The sequence below is a fragment of the Cervus canadensis genome, chromosome 22 (genome assembly GCF_019320065.1).
Source record: "Cervus canadensis isolate Bull #8, Minnesota chromosome 22, ASM1932006v1, whole genome shotgun sequence".
In the NCBI taxonomy this organism is placed as follows: Eukaryota; Metazoa; Chordata; class Mammalia; order Artiodactyla; family Cervidae; genus Cervus; species Cervus canadensis.
Genome location: NC_057407.1, coordinates 29,746,387 through 29,765,907, shown reverse-complemented (window position 1 = coordinate 29,765,907; position 19,521 = coordinate 29,746,387). Strand labels below are relative to the sequence as shown.

The following is a 19,521-nucleotide window of genomic DNA, read 5'->3' as shown; positions in this document are numbered from 1 at the left end:
GGTACGAATAGAGTTAAATGAAATAACTGTTGTAAAATACTGAAAAAATATCCAATGCAGTGTGTATTTTCAATGAATGGCAATTGTGTGTTTATAGGATCCCGAGAATTAGTTATTTAAATTGTTGATTTGTTTATTGACTCAGTCTGTCTTGAGTGGCTGCTATGAGCCAGGCATTTTTCTAAATTTTTGGAGGGTAATGAAAAATACAACAGAGACGTTTCCTTATTTGGAGCTTATAGTCTAGTGAAGAGAACAAGTGAGGACATGAGAAAAAAGTTTACAGGTGATGATAAGAGCTCTGAGGACAGCAAATAGAATGATTTAATTGGGGTGACAGGAAACCTAGCTTAAGTATGTAAGTGAGACCACATGCTTGAAGGGGCCTTTGCCCGGAAGACCCTGTGATGAGAAGGAGCCACTTGTTTGAGGAGTAAGCTTATGGCATTCCGGGTACTTGGGAAAGCCAGTGCACCAGGCATGAAGTTGGAAAACCCTTGGCTTCTTGAAATGGATGTGCACCCAACACATCCATGCTGTAGTTGAGGACTGAGTTGGTGGCTGGTGGTGGTGGCAGAGAAGTAGAAAGTGACCGGATGATGGAGGGCCTTCTAGGCCAGAGAAAGAAAAAGATTTTGTCCTGAAGATGGTGAGCATTTTCAGCCCCTTTCTTTTTGCTACGTGACATCGACTTAGTAGGTTTGTAGAGCTTCCCTGAGTCTTGAAAATGCTTCTTGTATCTCAAGGCTACTTGGCGTTTGGACACAGGGGCTTTATCATTTTGAGATACACTGTGGTCTGTGATTGGCAGTATCCAGTTCCCTGGTACTTTGGTAGAAATACAGAATCTCAGGTCCAATTCCAGAGACACTGAAGCAGTGTCTCTGGGAATGGCCCGGGAATCTGTATTTAGAAAGGTCTTCTAGTTATCCTTACGTATACTGAAATTTGAGAAACACTCATCTGTAACATGCAGGCACATTGCCATAGGAGTTGGAGCTGTAGTTGTGGGAGAGGAATGGAGGCCTTCCGCGGGCACCCAGTGGGTGTGGCCGGCTGCACTAGTGCCAAGGTGAGAATTCTTCTTTGCATGTGCAAAATCCTCTGCCTGCTGCTCAGTTTTGCTGTTGATGGAAGATTCATGGTAAAAACCTTCTTTTTTAATCTGGAAGCTTGGAGGAGAAGCTAATAGCTTAGATTATTTGACATAATAGGCTTTATCCAAAAACACCAAGATACTATGAGGTAGAAGGGACATGAAAAGCACCAGTTAGTGACCTGACCTTGCAGATGAAAGGGCTGGGATCCTGAGGTATTAAACGACTTTCCTGGAGCCACATGATTGATAACAATGCTGGGTCCAGAATTCAGGCTTCTCCTCTTGGTCATTCGCACATTACATGATCTGTTTTATCTTGATGGAACTATCTCCAGGAAACATCTCTTGCTTCTCATATGTAATTCATAAATATTTGTAGAATTATTTTGGAGGAAAATGATTATAGTTAACCTCTCTTCCTAGTTTTTATGTGTATTATTATTTTTGAAACAATTTTTATTTTTACATGTTTTTATCTTCTAGCCAAGAGAGTTACTTAATATGAATCAGTATATTTATCCATGTCAGATTTGAAAACAGCTTATTGTTACTGAGCACTTTATAATTGGACAAAAATGCTATTTTTGTTACGCCAACATATGTAAAATATTTGGCACAAAGTCTGCAATAAACAACAACCTCTCAGTGTATGTGTTGAAGTAATTGGTATCTGTATCTTTCAAAACATTATTTCCGGTTTATATTTTACAGCATCACACTTGATATATCGACATACCTCATTTGAAAGGTGTTTTCCCCTACCTCTAGGTTCTATGTCTATAGCGCTGTTTTCAAGTTTAAGGAAGTGGTGGTTTTAGAAGTTACATCTTAGTTATGTGTAAAAAAATATTTTTGTATTGCAGTGTCCCAGGAGCTTTTGCTGACAATTCCAGTTTCCAAACTAACCATTTTGGGCAATGGTGAAGGCTTCAATACCTTCTCACATTTGCTGTCAACAATGAATGGATGGATGTGATGCCTGCTGGTCGAAAGGGTGAGTGAACATTTAAGATTATTCGTCTGAAAATTCACAAGGCCAAACATGGGCTGAAGGGGTCCTGCCCGATGCAGGAAACTGAAAAAACTCCCAAGTTCATCAGCACAGCTACGCTGAAGATGAGAGACTCACTGAGAAAGAGCAGACACTGTCACTGTTTTCTGGTGGAACCTTTTGGGGTAACTTGTACACTGATCTGAGGATTTCTAAAAGGCATAGTTGGACACAGGATAACTTTTTTTGCTTGTGTGATTCTTTTAAGCATACTCTGAAGGACAGACTATCTAAATTAGGAGCTACATGCATAGTTGAAAGAGTAATTGCATTTTTTTGTCTCATTGCACTTTGCTGATAAAATGAACTACCATAAAATAAGACCATAATGACCTCATTTTGAGTGGTGGGAGGGGAATTTAAGTCTGATTTGTTCATTGAGAAGGTCCCATCTCATGACTTCTACATGATTGGGGTTCTTGAGAAAGTGAAAGGGTTGGGAATTTTGGACTCAACAGATTTGCAGATAGACTTATGAGCATTTTTTCCTATCATAGTTCTCCTCATCAGATTACTCATTGTAATTTTTAGGGGAGGGTATCAGGAGAGGTTTGATGATCTTTTTCTGTTACATGTGTTTTCCATATTTGATGGCATCTGTCACGTTCCTCAGAACTTGCTGGCTACCCTGTAGTAATGAAGGAACGGTAGTGACTTGCCTTTATCAGAGACAGGAATTGGTTGAGGCTAGTTGTTCTGGGTAAAAACTCTGACATCATTCAATGGTAGCTTTGTCATAAAATGAGGTCAACTTTATGGGAAGTCTCTTGGTTTCAATTTTGTAGTGAATGGCATTTAATAATAAGAACCATTGGTATAAATTCACCTTGTCTGTCTTAGTGGAGCTATATTTGAAACAGATTCTATTTAATGGAGGTAAGTACAGTGAAGTAGAAAGAGCACTGTATTAAAAATTGGAAGACCTAATAGCTAGCTGACATGGGACAAGTTAGTCTCTGTTTTAATTTACTGTATTTAAAATAAAGCAGGTTGGTTAAAGTGTCGTATTTGTCATTGCTAATAAGGCCCTGGAAGATGTCTGTTAAAGTCCTCTTATTTTACAGGTGGAGCGTCTGCAGCCCAGAAAGTCTAATTGAGTTGCCTATGTCCCTGGGCTTGGTCAGAGCCAGGTTTTTGTTTTTAATCATCAGTGATTCTCTCTAGCTTATCTCAATTATAGAGTGTGACATCCAAGCTCTGCAGTTTTGTAAACCTCCTTTGCTGATACGTGTCTCTTTAAGCTGTTGTTTTGCATTCAGCTGCTTTGGGCCATATTTTTAAAGATTTTACAGCTAGAGGTCATTTTGACAAATCCTTCCCATTTTGTAGATTAAAAGAGCCCTGGTGAAGCAGCCAGCCCAAGTGTCAGAGACCAAGTGATCCTCAAAGAGCCCGTGGGCTTTAAACTTCACCTCACTTAGGCTCCTTTGGCATCTGATTCCTTATCACATTTCATTCTGCTGGAGCTGGAGATAGAGGAAAAACAGAGTCATGACTCTTCCTCTTATAATATTCTTTCACTGGCAAGTAATAAAGCAAGTAGAAATCAATAACACATAAGGCAAGGATGTACACCATGAGAAGAAATGGTTAACGGAGTCATGGAATTTTAGATCTGTTAGGGTGCTATGATGATCTTGTGGGATGGTCCTGGGCAAGTCCTGTGGTTCCTTCTCCTATGAAGCTCTTCTGAGGTTTTCCATTGCTGAGCAGCTGTGATAGACTTTTATAAGTGGTCCGTAGACCAGTGAGCAACTAGCAGGCATTATAAAAAACTGTATCTTTGGGGATTCAGGTAGAGTTGAGAAGAAAGCCTGAGTCTGTCTCATGTAAACATGAGAATTCACAGAAGTAGTTGGAATTGTGAAGGTATTGGACTAGCAATAAACTCAGGTTTGAGGTTACCTATCATCTCTGTCTTCAGTATTAAGAGAGTCTAACTCAATCTCACTATCATAAATTAATGTATGAAATTGAAGAAAGCTACATGAATGGATTTATTGAAGACTAGGCTCATTTTGTTCATTAATTTCATTTGGGTAAGGCCTTCTATTTGAAAAACCAGTCTAAAGAACTATAATGAAAATGATATCTCTTGTATTGATAATAGGCCCAGACACATATCAATTTTTTTCTAAAGAAGGAATTTGCTTCATATTTATCAGATTGTGATCAATTTGCCTTCACTATATTTTTAGTAGGAAGTGAAGATCCCTGAAATCTGATGAGCTGAGGTATGTTTCCTGATTCTCTATCCTTGTTTAGCCTCAAAGCACACCTTCAAGATTTGTTTAAAGGACTAATTTTCTTCCTCCATGATGCAGTAACCTGGCCTGTGATGCACTGCATAGCTGACAGCTAGTTAATCCTTCTGTTGTCAAAAATGTATTCATAGTCATACATTCAAAAATGTATTCATTCTTATGGCTTTTAGAACTTTTAGAACAATTAATTGAGTAGCCAAAAGAAGCACCAGTTAATTGTTACAGCTGATAATTTGGAGTCTTTAGGCATGAAATCACCTCCAGTTCTGAGTGCAATGTTTCCTGATAAGTGACCTCATGATAGAACAAGGTCCCGGTCACAGGAATAGGCAACTAGAACAACAGATTCCTTACTCCAGTGCATGGAAGTGTTACCACATGAGAAAAGGTTTGAACAACTAGATGATTATGGCAGAATTTCACGTTCAGAAAACAGGTAGGTGGGTAATGTACTCAATTTGTATTGGTGATAACCATGCTTGTGTAATAAATTAGCTTAGGGTCAGGATCCAGAGAGAGAAAGGCTGAGCACTTGAAGAGGTCTCTTTGTGATATGATTCTTTAATGCCATCCCTTGCCAGCAGGGGATCAGAGCTGACTCCTGCTTCCTTCGTGTGAAGCTTTAGTTGTTATTGGTACCTATCTGATGCACATCACGAGACTCTTAAGAGTGAGGAGCAGGTAAGTCTGCTGCATATTTAATAGGCAGTTAGCCACAGTGTTATTAATAAATGTGATAATAACAGTCTGGATTTGCATAGAGTTTTCCTGAGAAGAGTTGACTGTAGATGGCAGATATGCTGGCTGTCCGTCTGTCTCCTAGCCTTGCACTATCCCTGCCAATAAACTGTCCCTCGCTGGTGGATCTGAGATAAGGGCATAAATATCATGCAGCATTATTTTGTCACCAGTTATTTTTGCTTACTTGTCCATAGTTTCTCTTTGGATCTCTTATCAAATTCGTAGCTTTTGACCTACTAGAAAGAGGTTAAAAACAGGGAAAATAATCGATGTCGTTTAAGGCTTGATAGTGGACTACTTTGTGGCTGGAAGTTTCTGGAATGTTTTAAAACTCAAGAATGTGGATTTTTGTCATTGGTTCTGAGGTGGGGTGTGCTGGTGGCGCAGCTTCTAGGAGGAGGTGAGGACAGATAGCGGGCATCTGGGGCCAGGAAAGCTGGTCGGTGCGCTCCCCCTCTGAGCTGCCTTGTGCGGGAAGCTGGTCAGTGGGCCAGGACACGGGCTGTGCTGAAACTTCCAGTGCCTGAAATTTTGACTTTGAAAAGTAATTTTAACAATTGAATAAACTACGTAATATGTTTTATAAGCTGGGGCGAATGATCTTAAGTATTTTGGTCTCTTTCATAACACAGTGAACCTAATATTGGTAAAAATACAGATCTTCACTCACGCCATAAAGAGAGCCTAGATTTAATAAGCGGTTATGAGGGCTGGCAGCTGCCTGTCAAACTAACTTGGACTCCAGCGTGTGAAGACAGCGTCAACTTACATTTTATCTCGGAAGTTTTTTTGAAGCGTTTATTTTGCCTTTCTCTCCAGTCTCTAACCTAATGCAAGTAATGTAATTGGCTGAATATTTTCCACATAGCTAATTGGCTAGGGGCCAAGGGGGAAACCATTGTCTGGCTTGATGAAGATCAGAAATTAACATGACATTTACTTGGAGGTAATGGAATATATTAGTAACCCGGTAATGCAGGATGGTGAGAGGAAGAGTGTCCATCCTTTCCTGCCCAAAAGCAGCGGGAGGAGTTCTGAGGACGGTGAAAGAAGCCCCACTACCCGCCACCCCAAACCCCCCAATAGCTCACAGCATGGCCAGCCAGTCCTTGTGTCACTTTCACTTTTAAATTCTTAAGACAGAACTGTAAGACAAACTAATGAATTATTCCATTTGTCAATTAAAAAAGAAAATCCACCAACTACTATTGTAAGATTAAATTCCAATTAGAAGATTGCATTTAATTCAGAAGCTATAACATTGTTTTAATGAATTCTCTCTGAGGTGACAGTTTATGTGAGATAAATTTATATGGTGTAGGTAGGTATAAATTCATTGGATAATGTTAAACACGTTACTTCATATATATTAGCTGTGAAATTTATTTCTTCTCTAGTTATGTCCCCAAGGAGGTAGAGTCAGAGGGAAAAACATATCTTCAAAGAAAGAACCCTTTCTGTCCTTTCAGATACTTGCTCTAAAACAGCCTTTTCTCACTTTTATTAAAAAAAAAAAAAAAAAAAACTGTTAAATTTCTGTATTAACTGAATTTATGATTCTTGGTGTATGCTATTTATAAAATTGAATATAGGTTTTATGATATAGGAAATTAGTCTAGGAATGAGAATATGATCCAATTTTGTAATAAAGGTAATCTGCATTTATATTGCAGATATTTTCCATTTTTTCTCTAAGCCCCTTATGGGATTATACACACATTTCTCTGGACATACAAATTCACTGTAAACTTTTAATGTAGTGGGCAGGCTTTTGTTCTTCTGACATCTGCACAAAGCATCCAACCCTTTGCCTAAATCAAAAGTGACAAACATTTTGGACACACTTTCGATTTTGTAATTCCTTCATCTCTTCTGGTTCCTGTGCTCCTGGCAGACATCACTAATTGATCACATTCTCTTCTCTGCTCAGTGTGGATGTGGCCTGAGAAATTACTCCATTTAAAACCTTGGAGCTAAGCTTGCAAATTCAGCATTTACATGAATGTGCTCACAATCATGTCAGGCAAGTGATTTGTCTTTGAGTATAGTATACTTACCCCAATATCTGTTACACAAGGCAATTTTGAGAAAATTTTACACAATTCTGGCAATTTTCTGGTTGGGTGACAACTGGATTTTGATATGTGTGCACCATGTGTATGTGGTTTGGTAGGCAGTTTATTTTGTACGTTTTAACTGGTTTTGATGTTGTGTGTCTGAAGCATTATAGTTTTCTAATTTTTTTTTTTTTTTCAATTTCTAAAACTTGTTACCTGGGCATTAACTCAGGCTCAGACACAGCACGGAAGTGGTGGGGTGAAAACTCAACCTAGACTTTCCCTGTTCAAGTGCAGTTTCTTTCTTAAAGGGAGGGGCATATACACATACCAGGTGCTGACCAGGGCCAAACAAGTATCTTGCAATTTCCTTTTGCATATTAATCTTGGTTTTTATCGATACACTAAAGCAAGCTATACCAGGGAGGAAGGCATTCAGCTATTATATTTCAAATGATATCTTCTGTGATGTAAAATTCTAGGAACAACTTCAACTACATGGCATGTTGTTTTTGAAAATAGTAGGTTTTCTCTTCACTTGGTTCAAGTTAAAGCACAGAGGTTAAGAGAAGGAAATTTCCATTCAGCTTATGTTCAGGCTGCTGCCCTACCCTGTGGAGAATTGACATCCTTTTAACTCCTCCTTGAAAGAAAAATGAGCAATTAGCATATCTACATACCATTTAGTTAACTTACATTTCAGTTTTGTTTCAACGTATTATTTGATTGTTTAGTCATGGTAACTAGAGTTCTGGAAAATGGTTGAGAGTTAACATGTGGATTGGTAACCTGTTGAGCCACATTTGTAGGATAACATGATTGCCTTTTGTCAAGGATGCCAACATCTGTGAGCCCTGTTATGGTCTGACCAGGTGGTGGCTCTTGGATTCTCTGTTACAATTGTTTATTCTATATAGCTCCAACCAGTTGACTGGAAGAGGCTTATGAGATGAAATCTTTTTCATCCCTCCTCATATTCTGTGAGGTTTTAGTAATAATTGTACCCATAATTACTTGTACCAAATAATTACAGCAGCCAGTCATTGAGCATTTATTTTGCCTGTAGTGGTTTGGATATCACATAAAGTATTTCGTATCATCCTAACAGTGTCTCTGTATACTTGATATTGTTATTCTGGTTTTATTGTTGAAAAGACAGAAGCTCAGTGTCTAAGTGACTATTCAAGATCACAGAGCAAGTTTTACAAGTGGGGTTTCCCTGAAGGTGGGCCAGTTTCAAAGCCTGTGTCTTAGCCAGGAAGGCATACGACTTCCTTACCTTTTGATTCCATGGTTCTCTAAGTGCCTTTTATTTGATTTAGGCAGGGAAGATTTCATAGCTTCTAGTTGTCTTTAGAAAGAAGTGAAATCCAACTCATTTAAATCCAACTCATGCAGCTTAATCTACACACAGGATTTTTATAGGACAGTGATAAAAAAGGGAATAACTTCTTCCAATTTTTTTTTTTCATAAATATTCCTTACTTACTGGCCTTTTCCTCTAAATCTAAAATCTTCCAGATACATGTAGTTGGGCTTAGTGTTGCATGCTTCTTTCAGGTCCTCTTGTAAAATAAAGATGCTCTAGGTGATGATGGCTCATGGAATCCCTAACATCCACATAGATGAGTTTTCTTCTTTGATACACCATGACCAGACATAGGGCCAGCAGGCCCACTGCTCCAGAGAACATGTGAAGAAAGGGAAAACCTGGGCTATTGGGCTTTTGTGCCCAGGGCTAGAGCCAGGCAGTGGCAAGGTCAGGCCTGCCACTTTGTCACGTGTATGTAGATCCCTGTGTTTGAGCTGCAGGGGCTTCTGTCCATCCAGGATGCACTTGCAGGCTGGAGGGCCAGGAGGCTAGTTTCAGGTATGCTCTGTGGAGTTTTTCTTACAACTTGTGCATTCAGTTGTTCTTAAGGGAATTTTTCTTCCCATATGTTTTAGTGTGGCATATTGCACTGTGTAAGGGTGAGATGCTATGTTATTTTGCCATTTCCTTTACACATTTTCAGAAAAGAAAAAATGCAGCAGAATCTTGATCGTCTGGAATCTGGGTGCTGGGTATATGGGAGTTCGTGGTACTATGTTCTCTACTTGTTTGTATATTCTACCACTTTATGATGAAACAAGGTGTGTGTGTTGGGAGGAGGGGCATCAGTGAGGGGCTAATCTGGCTTGTTATCTAGCCTGGTGTCGGTAAACCAGTCACTGGGTAGAACCAGGTTTCTACTCCTTTGTCCTCCGTACCACCTTGGGCAGCCTTCAGCTGCTGGTGTAATTGAATTGATATGGAGTCTTAGGGCAAGGAGATGCTAACCTAATCAGCCAAGAGTTGAAGTAATTTTCTGGACAATATAGATAAAATAACTTTACCTGACATACAAGCATTCCCTGACTAACCTATAAAAAATGACAGTGGTTGAGTAGCTGTCATAGCCGAGCATATGTGACATGCCAGGGGCTGTGATACACCAGTTACGGAGTTTCTCTCTAACCCTTCCGTGGGCAGTGTTTGAAAAGGTGCAGAGGGGACTGCACCAGGGCCCATTGGACTTTCTTCTGTTCTGCTTCCAAGTCCTTGGAGCCTGTTCTTCAGCATGTGATTCAGGGACTACCTAAATTGTGTTAAATATAGATTTCTAGACCCATACCCAGGTATCGGACTAGAGCTTGGTCTCTGAACTAGAGTAGATAAACTCAAGTCCTAGCCCCCAGGCTTCACTGGGAGTGTTACTTTGGCCACATCAAGGCTGCTCTCCAAGCTTGAGTTTCCTTCTCTGCAAAATGTGGACAATGGTAGCATCAGCCTTGTTTTCTGTGAAAAGTGCTTAGTACTGTGCTTGGCACCTAGGAAGCACTAGGTACGCATTCCCTGAAATGGTATTTTAACCTTTTTGAGACATTTACAAATACCCTGACATAACTGGAAATCTTAAGGATGTAGCAATTAATGCTCCAGGTGGCATTCTTTGGTGGATATAATTTAAACCTTACATATCCTAGAAGTGTTTTTTAGGGTAATTATTAAAAACACTTTAAAAATCAGTGTTAGAGTTTTTTATGTAGGTATCTGAAAAAGAATTCTGTCACCAAAGTGTATAAGAGTTGACAAGTGTAAATATGCAGTTAGACAGTTTCAAAAAACGTGTATTATTTACTGATCAATGTAGTGTCTCCTCTGGAGCCATTACACTCAGTCATTTCCTGTCAATCTCTCCAGGCTGTTATAATCAGACTATGGATATGCATATTAAAATACAAGAAAGTTATTGTGCATGTGTGGTGGCAGCTTTTTAATTGTTAATAATGTTGCTGCTTTAAAAAGGTATCAGGATAGTTTTCTCTTATGATGGTGAATAGTCATCAGAATTGAAGGAGGGATTAGGGGAGCTGAAACTCAGGTGAGTGAACATGAGGCCCGCCGGTGCCGATCGGTATCTGTGCTTCCAGGCAGTGCCTCGTGATAAAAAGGAAGAGCTTTTTATCTGATCTTGGTGCTGAGTACATGGAGATTCCTTTTGCTCCTCTTTCTAATGTGTTTTTGGGAAAGTTTTATAATTAAAAAAAAAAATCTGCTTCTGTATGTGTGTGCTGGTAAAAAGAGTCATTTAACTTCTCTGTTGATAACAGGGATCAACAAACTTTCTGATCCAGAGAGGAAATATTTTGGGCTTTGCAGGCTACCCGGTCTGTTGCAACCACTTGCTGTGTTGTATGCAAGCATCCATAGGGGCCTAGACAACAAAGGTCCATCTAGTCAAAGCTGTGGTTTTTCCAGTAGTCATGTATGGATATGAGAGTTGGACCATAAAGAAAGCTGAGTGCTAAAGAATTGATGCTTTTGAATCGTGGTGTTGGAGAAGACTCTTGAGAGTCCCTTGGACTGCAAGGAGATCAAACCAAGTCAGTCCTAAAGGAAATCAACTTTGAATATTCAGTGGAAGAACTGATGCTGAAGCTGAAACTCCAGTACTTTGGCCACCGGATTTGAAGAGCTGACTCACTGGAAAAGACCCTGGTGCTGGCAAAGACTGAGGGCAGGAGGAGAAGGGGACAAAAGTGGATGAGATGGTTGGATGGCATCACCGACTCCATGGACATGAGTTTGAGCAAGCTCAGGGAGCTGGTGATGGACGGGGAAGCCTGGCGGGCTGCAGTCTGTGGGGTCGCAAAGAGTTGGACATGACTGAGCGACTGAACTGATATGTAATTCATATGTGAATGGTCGTGACTGTGTTTCCACTAAAATTTATTTACAGACCTTTGAATTTCTTATAGTTTCCATAGATCACTAAACAGTAGCAGTAGTTTAATTTTTTCCCAGCCCTTTAAGAATGGAAAAACTATTCTTAGTTCTTGAGTGTAGGGTTCCATTTGGCCCTGGGGCCTGTGGTTTTCTGCATCTTCTTGCAGCCTAAAGCAACGTTAAGGACGCGGTCCTTTATTGTAGTTCTGTCACTATGCTTGGGCCTAATCATTTGCTCTCCAGTTTCTGATGAAATAATAATGTCATCATGTTTTCTTCACATCTCATCTTGAGATAGGCTTGTTCTGTGTGATTGGACTATTTATTGATTTAGAGTGAAATTTAGTGAGGGTTCCTCCTCCCTTTGCTTTATTTAAAACAAGAGAAAGGTGAGCCTGAAGTAAAAATGAGGCGGAGGGTAAAAGATGAAGTGAAAGGGAAAACAAGTCACAGAAAATAAATGGATTCTGAAACTGGTATGTAAGATCTATGTTCTCTTCAATACAGTGTGTTCTGGTATGTGTTGTATATCTCACCAGTGGAATTAAGATGAAATTTTTTACAGTTACAAATGGACATTTTTTAAAACTTGAGTTAGGTATTATTTGTATACACACACACACACACACGTATATAAAATATGAAATAGGTAGCAAAATCCTATTAGCCCATCATTTGGTTTCTCACTATTGCTTAAATGCAGCATTTAATAAAATTGAGAGCTTTAAGGAAAAATATAAGAATTACTTAAAAGTGGTTCTTGGGCACACCAACACTATGAGTGATTAAAGCAGAAGTTTTTTTTCCCTAAATATCCCTACTTTATCTAAGGAAGAATAGAGATCAAAAGGCCTATAATGTGTGTCATTTGATTTTCTCCAAAGAGAAAATAGCATAGGGAACTCTATCAATATGTTCTAATAACCTTTAGTGAAAATGAGTCTAAAGGAGAATACACACACGCACACATACACACACACACACACACACACACACACACACACACACACACAGAGTTGTTTTTCAGTTGCTCAGGCATATCTGACTGCGACCCCACAGCACTTCAGGCTTCCCTGTCCTTCACCATCTCCTGGAGCTTGCTCAAACTTATGTTCATCGAGTCGGTGATGCCATCCTATCGTCTCAGCCTCTTTTGTCCCCTTCCCCTACCCTCAATTTTTCTCAGCATCAGGGTCTTTTCCAGTGAGTCAGCTCTTTGCATCAGGTGGCCAAAGTATTGGAGCTTCAGCTTCAGCATCAGTCCTTCCAAAGAATATTCAGGGTTGATTTCCTTTACGATTGACTTGGTTTGATCTCCTTTCAGTGCAAGGGACTCTCAAGAGTCTTCTCCAGTTCAAAAGCATCAATTCTTCATTGCTCAGCCTTCTTTATGGTCCAACTCGCACATCTGTACATGACTCCTGGAAAAACCATAGCTTTGACTATACGGACTTTTGTCTGCAAAGGGATGTCTCTGCTTTTAAGTATGTTGTCTAGGTTTGTCAGCCTTTCTTCCAAGGAGCAAGTGTCTTTTAATTTCATGGCTGCAGTCACAGTCCACTGTGATTTTTGGAGCACAAGAAAATAAAGTTTGTTTACTGTTTTCATTGTTTCTTGATTTGTTTGCCATGAAGTGATGGGACTGGATGCCATGATCTTAGCTTTTGAATGTTCAGTTTTAAGCCAGCTTTTTCACTGTCCTCTTTTACCTTCATCAAGAGGCTCTTTAGTTCCTTTTCACTTACTGCCATTAGGGTGATGTCATCTGCATATCTGAGGTTATTGATATTTCTCCCAACAGTCTTGATTCCAGCTTGAGCTTTATGTAGCCTGGCATTTCGCATGATGTACTCTGCATATAAGTTAAATAAGCAGGGTGACAATACATAGCCTTGATGTACTCCTTTCTCATACAAACACACATATACATATTTTACACACGGGTATATATGTGTGTGTGTGTGTGTGTATAATTGAATCACTTTCTTATACACCTAGAGCTAACACAACATTGTAAATCAGCTATATTTCATTAAAATTTTTTAAAAATTTAAAAAAGTGTGAGCATTCTAGAGAGAAGTTACCTCATATTGAGTCCCCTCTCCCCTTGCTGTGAAAGATTTTAATCTTTTACCTTGTAGACAGGTTGGCGAGTCAAGGCTAGGCAAACTGAGGAAGAGTAGGTTCGTTTAGTGGGCCTTTTTCATAGCACGGAGGCCAGGGTATAACAAACACAGCATCGAGTCAGAGAAAATGTGGGACCAGAGAAGAGACATGAACATGGATATTTTTCAAGAAAGGCCTAGGAGAATAATTTAGAGGATTATTTCTTTCTCAAATATCATGATTCAACTTACTGGGATGTGAAAGGGAATGGGTTTCTGGTTTTTAGCAAGCCATCACTTATGAACCAAAGTATCATTGTTTAAGTTGGGGAATAAACATCTGGAAAGGACGATGTACCTCTAAGAAGCAAATGTTTTTACCTAAATGTAATTTTAAAAAAAGGGAGAAAGTGAGAGAGAGAATACAACAAAGGTAGAATTATGTTGAAAGCCTTGCAAATAGAGTTAGTTTCTCTTTTTTGTTTTTGCTGCTGTTTTGTTAAGTGAAAAAGAAACGTATTCCAGGATCCAGAACCAAGACCTAGAACCTTTAATGTATAATAAAGAGCAATTAAGAACACCAGATATTAGCCAGATTTGAATCCTGGCTCTGTCACTTGTTATCAGTATATACATGGGTAAGTTACATTACTACTCTGAGCCTCAGTTTCCTGATCTTTAAAATGTGAATATTAGTAGTATCTATCATAACTCATAAATTATCGTGGGTTAGATGAGTCAATACACATAAGTTGTTCAAAGAGCTGGCGTATAGTGATTTTCAGGGAATGATTTAGTTAGCACTAAAGTATTTCTTAAATAAAATATGTGGCTTGAGACCATTATAGCAAATTTTCCATTGTCTTTCTGGAGTGTTTCTGCAGTGTGGATTTTTATGTGTATCTGTGCGCATCAGTGATATACATCATATACATACAGAGACTCCTAGACTTTTAGTGTTCACAGAAATAGTAAAAAGCCAGTTGCTGTCCACATGCATGCCCCACATCTTTGAGGCCATATTGGTTCTACATGAACATCCAGCCTATTTGAGTAACTCTGGGGTGGTAAACTTCTATCCTTCAGGTAGCCCATTTTATTATTGACCAGCATTTAGGACTAGGAAGTTCTTTCTTCCACTTGACTAAAATCTGCCACTCACAGGCACCCCACTTAATCTTTTGGTGCTTTGAAATTCTGCAAAACCCATTTCTTCGACGTGACAATCTATCAAATATCTTCAGATAGTTAACAGATCCTTTCTTAGTCTTCTGGCTAAAATCCTTTGCTTCTTCTGCTGTTCCTCTCTCATTTGGTTTTAAGTGTCCTGTAGCATCTGTGTTTTTTTCAAGGCAGCAATAGCCACAGAGGTGTATTTTTTGTTATGTGTCTACATTTAGGTGAAATTCACCTAAAAGAGCCTCTTTTCCACAAAAATGTCTTTATCATTTGGAGGCATTTCGACTTTTCTTAATTTGCCTCTTAAATCCCAGACATGGGAAGCTGGCAGGTAAAGAAATTAATGCTCAAGAATCGTAAGTTTTTCCTTGTGAGTCAGTATAGGCTTCCCTTTGTTCTGAGCCCGGTGGCTGTATGATGGTTGTAGCGACTGCGGGAGCAGCTTATTGTGGGCCTACTATGTGCCGGCTACTTCACTCAGTCCTCTAGTTGCAGTAGATGATTTGATTCTCATGACTATGAGTCTGTTGAGTTTTATTCCTATTTTCAGACTACCAAAGCAGTGTCAGGGTCAAGTTGGAAGCTCATAATAAAAACTCAAGGATTTTTTGGTTAGCGTGATCAGAATTATTCATCCATATATCCTTAATCCGTATAGTGTTCTAACCTGCTTAAGAAATTGTGTCATTTTGGGTGTCTTTTGCTTTATCTATTTTAATGCATGAGAAGGATACAAGTAACAGAAAAATTAGCCTGCTTTGTGGGACGAGTCTACGTTTATTCTATCAAAACTGTCAAATTATTTTTAAAGATACTGCTATTCTGAATGGGCTGGAGCCTACATACACAGACACTGAGGATGGAATACTTCTTTTGCTCTTGGCTTTTCCCAAATGACTTTCTCCCCCTCCTCTTCTTCCCACAAGACTCCCAGAGAGGCAGCCAATCACAATGTTATCGGCAGTAGGAAGATTTCAAAATACACTCATGGGCATGGGTAACTTGGGGGATGGCTGGGTGCCTCCTACAAGACTTAACACATTTCCTGAACATGGAGCCTCACCATGGCAACAGCCATGTCACATGACACATCGGTGACACATGTAAGGTGCTGCCACAGCGCATCCCAGGTTGAACGCCTGTGATTCATTGTTTCCACTGACACGGTGACTGCTGCAACTCGCAGTTGGAAGGTTCTCTGCCTCTCAGTGCCATTAATGCACACTGACTCCATGGCACATGGAGGGCTCAGGGAAGGGAAGCATCAGTAAATAAGTGTGCGTTGTAAACACTGCCTTCATTAGCTCCTCAGAGAGAGACATGTTCGTCATTCAAACCCCTTGCAGCTCGAATTCTTCTTTTTCTAAGCATATTTTGTTGGTAACACCTTGGAAGCTTGAAAATGATTTTATTTTTAATCATAGTTGTACCCATTTCCACTTGGCAAACTTCAGAAGAGAGTTCACGATGGCCCCCTTTTAGTATTTATTTATATTCTTCACATGTAGCAGATTTATTGATGAAGGCATGATTCTGGGAATATTATATGTTTTTTTCTCATTGTGAAATTTGCTGAATACTTTGCATAAATCAGTTGATGTTATTAGGGGTCCCTGGCACTTGTGGAGGGACATGGAGGTCATACTATATCAGGAGACTTTTCTGAAGGTCCAAGATGAGTTGTATTTTTAACATATTTTAATTTCTGAGTAATTCAGTGAGTGAGTTAAAAAAGTAGATGTGGAATCTGGAAGGCATTAAAGAGATGTCAAGGACAGACGGATTTTGATTTGTAGCCTAATGAAATGTTTTGCCAACTTTTAAAGATTTTTTTGAGAGCAGAACTTTAATCATTTGCTTGTGTTTCTGGCATGGTAAGGTTATTCCTGTTTCTGTTACACGAGGAATCCAAAGTGAAATGGGATAATTTTTAATTAGCAAAATTATAAAACCATTTGCAGCCAAATGTTTCTTGTCTTGTATAAACTGTGAGGTTTCACATTTTACTTTAATCATTTGGGGAAATTTCATTCTGAAGATCTGTTTCAGTTAGTACTTTATGTATGGATACAAAATTTCAGTATTAGAAATTAGTTTTCTGATTTCACTTGAATAATCTGACAGGATTTCAGTCATGTTTATTGCTTGTGCCTATTTTGGAGGTGTCATGGTTACCTGAATTGGCTTTTTTGCTAATATTCAAATCAGCATTATGCATGCAAGGCTAAATAAATATTACAAGAGAAATAGCATTGGGGTGTTAGTAATGTTTCTTTGTTTTTAGGTTGTATGATTTGCATATTTCCAAATTGTTTTTGTTGAGGTAATTATTTAAATCAAAAAAGTTATATTTTTACTATAAATATATGAATAGAGAGTTATTTTAAAAGTGTGTTTTATTAAGTAAATGAGAATAGTGAGCCAAGTCCTGACAGCTTACACACAATTCTCAGAGTTTTTATTTTATGATGGTTCAATTGCATTTGATTATGAGAGTTTTACAGTTTCTTGGAGCTTTTTGAAAACGAACTTGGAAGCAAAAATTCTGTGGAAATGAGAAGGGATTTAAGTGTTCAGAATTTGAGAATGTTACTGGACCAAGGACACTTCCAGCTCCTTGAACTTCAGCATACTTATTAGCTGGGGGAGAAATGCAGCATCTTATTCTGTTTCTCTGGGGTGCCCCCTGGGGGGGGGATGCGGGCAATATGTCGCACCCTCACAGTGCGCCAAACTCAGCAGGAAGAAAGATGGTGGAAACCATCAGAGCAAAGTGTACCTATAGTGCTGGCTTAGGGGTCTGGAAATACATCAGTGCCCTCATCTTTAGCCCTTTGTAGAAATCAGAGGTGTCACTTACCAAGATCAAGAGGGGAAATGCGATGTGTCAATAATTTTCCTTTAGACTGAATAATTCCTTAATGAAACATTCTTAAACCTATAGGATGCCCCAGGAATGTCATATGCTTAATCATTTTTTATTGAACTGTCAAAAGACCAAAGGACAGGAACCTTAAGTTTAAAACAAACAGAACAGATTAATGAGTGCTGGTTTTGTATAAAATTTAGGCAGGCAATTATAATATTGGAGCTGAAATACATGTAGTTGATATAGAAATTCCTTAGAACGCCCATCTAGATTTAGTTAAGAGTGTCTATGTCCATGTAGAAATATAGTCAATCTGGACAATATTGATAGTCTTTTAAAACAGAATCAGATAAGAATTTCTTTGGGAAATTGTGTTTATTTTTGTGGGACATGGCAATATGGTCGTCTGGAATTGTACTTTCCAGCATTTAGCACTAGCCTCCTGTGACTGCTGGGCCAATGAAGTATAGCTGTGGCTTGTCTGAATTGAGATGGGCTAAGCGTACAAAACAGACTGAATTTCAGAGACGCTGATTGCACGTTGAAGTGATAAAATAAGGTTTTGGATATACTGGATTACATAAAATGTATCATTAAAATTACTATTATCTGTCTCTTTTTATTTTTTTAATATGGTTAACTGGAAAATTAGAGATTACATATGTGGTTCACTACTGTTTTCCTCTAATTCTTTGCATTGATCTCTGAGGAAGGCTTTCTTATCTCTCCTTGCTATTCTTTAGAACTCTTCATTCAAATGGATATATGTTTCCTTTTCTCCTTTGCCTTTCACTTCTCTTTTCTCAGTTATTTGGAAGGTCTTGTCAGACAACCATTTTGCCTTTTTGCATTTCTTTTCCTTGGGGATGATCTTGATCACTGCCTCCTGTACAATGTTACGAACCTCCGCCCATAGTTCTTCAGGCACTCTGTCTATCAGATCTAATCCCTTGAATCTGTTTGTCCCTTCCACTGTATAATTGTAAGGGATTTGATTCAGGTCATACCTGAATGGTCTAGTGGTTTTCCCTACTTTCTTCAATTTAAGTCTGAATTTGTCAGTAAGGAGTTCATGTTCTGAGCTACAGTCAGCTCCCAGTCTTGTTTTTGCTGACTGTGTAGAGCTTCTCCATCTTTGGCTGCAAAAATATAATCAATCTGATTTTGGTGTTGACCATCTGGTGATGTCAATGTGTGTAGTCTTCTCTTGTGTTGTTGGAAGAGGGTATTTGCTATGACCGGTGTGTTCTCTTAGCAAAACTCTGTTAGTCTTTGACCTGCTTCATTTTGTACTCCAAGGCCAAATTTGCCTGTTACTCCAGTTATCTCTTGACTTCTGACTTTTGCATTCCAGTCCCCTATAATGAAGAGGACATCTTTTTTGGGTGTTAGTTCTAGAAGGCCTTGTATGTCTTCATAGAACTGTTCAGCTTCTTCAGCATTACTGGTCAGGGCATAGACTTGGATTACTGTGATATTGAATGGTTGCCTTGGAAACGAACAGAGACCATTGTGTCAGTTTTGAGTTTGCATTCAAGTACTGCATTTTGGACTCTATTTTGGACTCCAAAGAATAGCAAGGAGAGATAAGAAAGCCCTCCTCAGTGATCAGTGCAAAGAAATAGAGGAAAACAATAGAATGGGAAAGACTAGAAGTCTCTTCAAGAAAATTAGAGATACAAAGGGAACATTTCATGCAAAGATGGGCACAATAAAGGACAGAAATGGTTTGGACCTAACAGAAGCAGAAGATATTAAGAAGAGGTGCAGGAATACACAGAAGAACTATACAAAAAAGATCTTCATGCCCCAGATAACCACAGTGGTGTGATCACTTACTTAGAGCCAGACATTCTGGAATGCAAAGTCAAGTGGGCCTTAGGAAACATCACTATGAACAAAGCTAG

General features: G+C 39.0%; 1 protein-coding gene across 6 annotated transcripts in view; it reads left to right on the top strand.

The window, feature by feature from the left end:
• FOXP1 (forkhead box P1) overlaps positions 1–19,521 on the top strand; it is a 616,998-nt gene that overhangs the window by 91,142 nt on the left and 506,335 nt on the right. For all 6 annotated transcript variants that reach the window (XM_043443253.1, XM_043443252.1, XM_043443246.1 and 3 more), the window contains exon 3: positions 1,963–2,093. The gene's annotated coding sequence lies outside the window, so the exon portion shown is untranslated. The remainder of the gene's footprint in view (positions 1–1,962; positions 2,094–19,521) is intronic.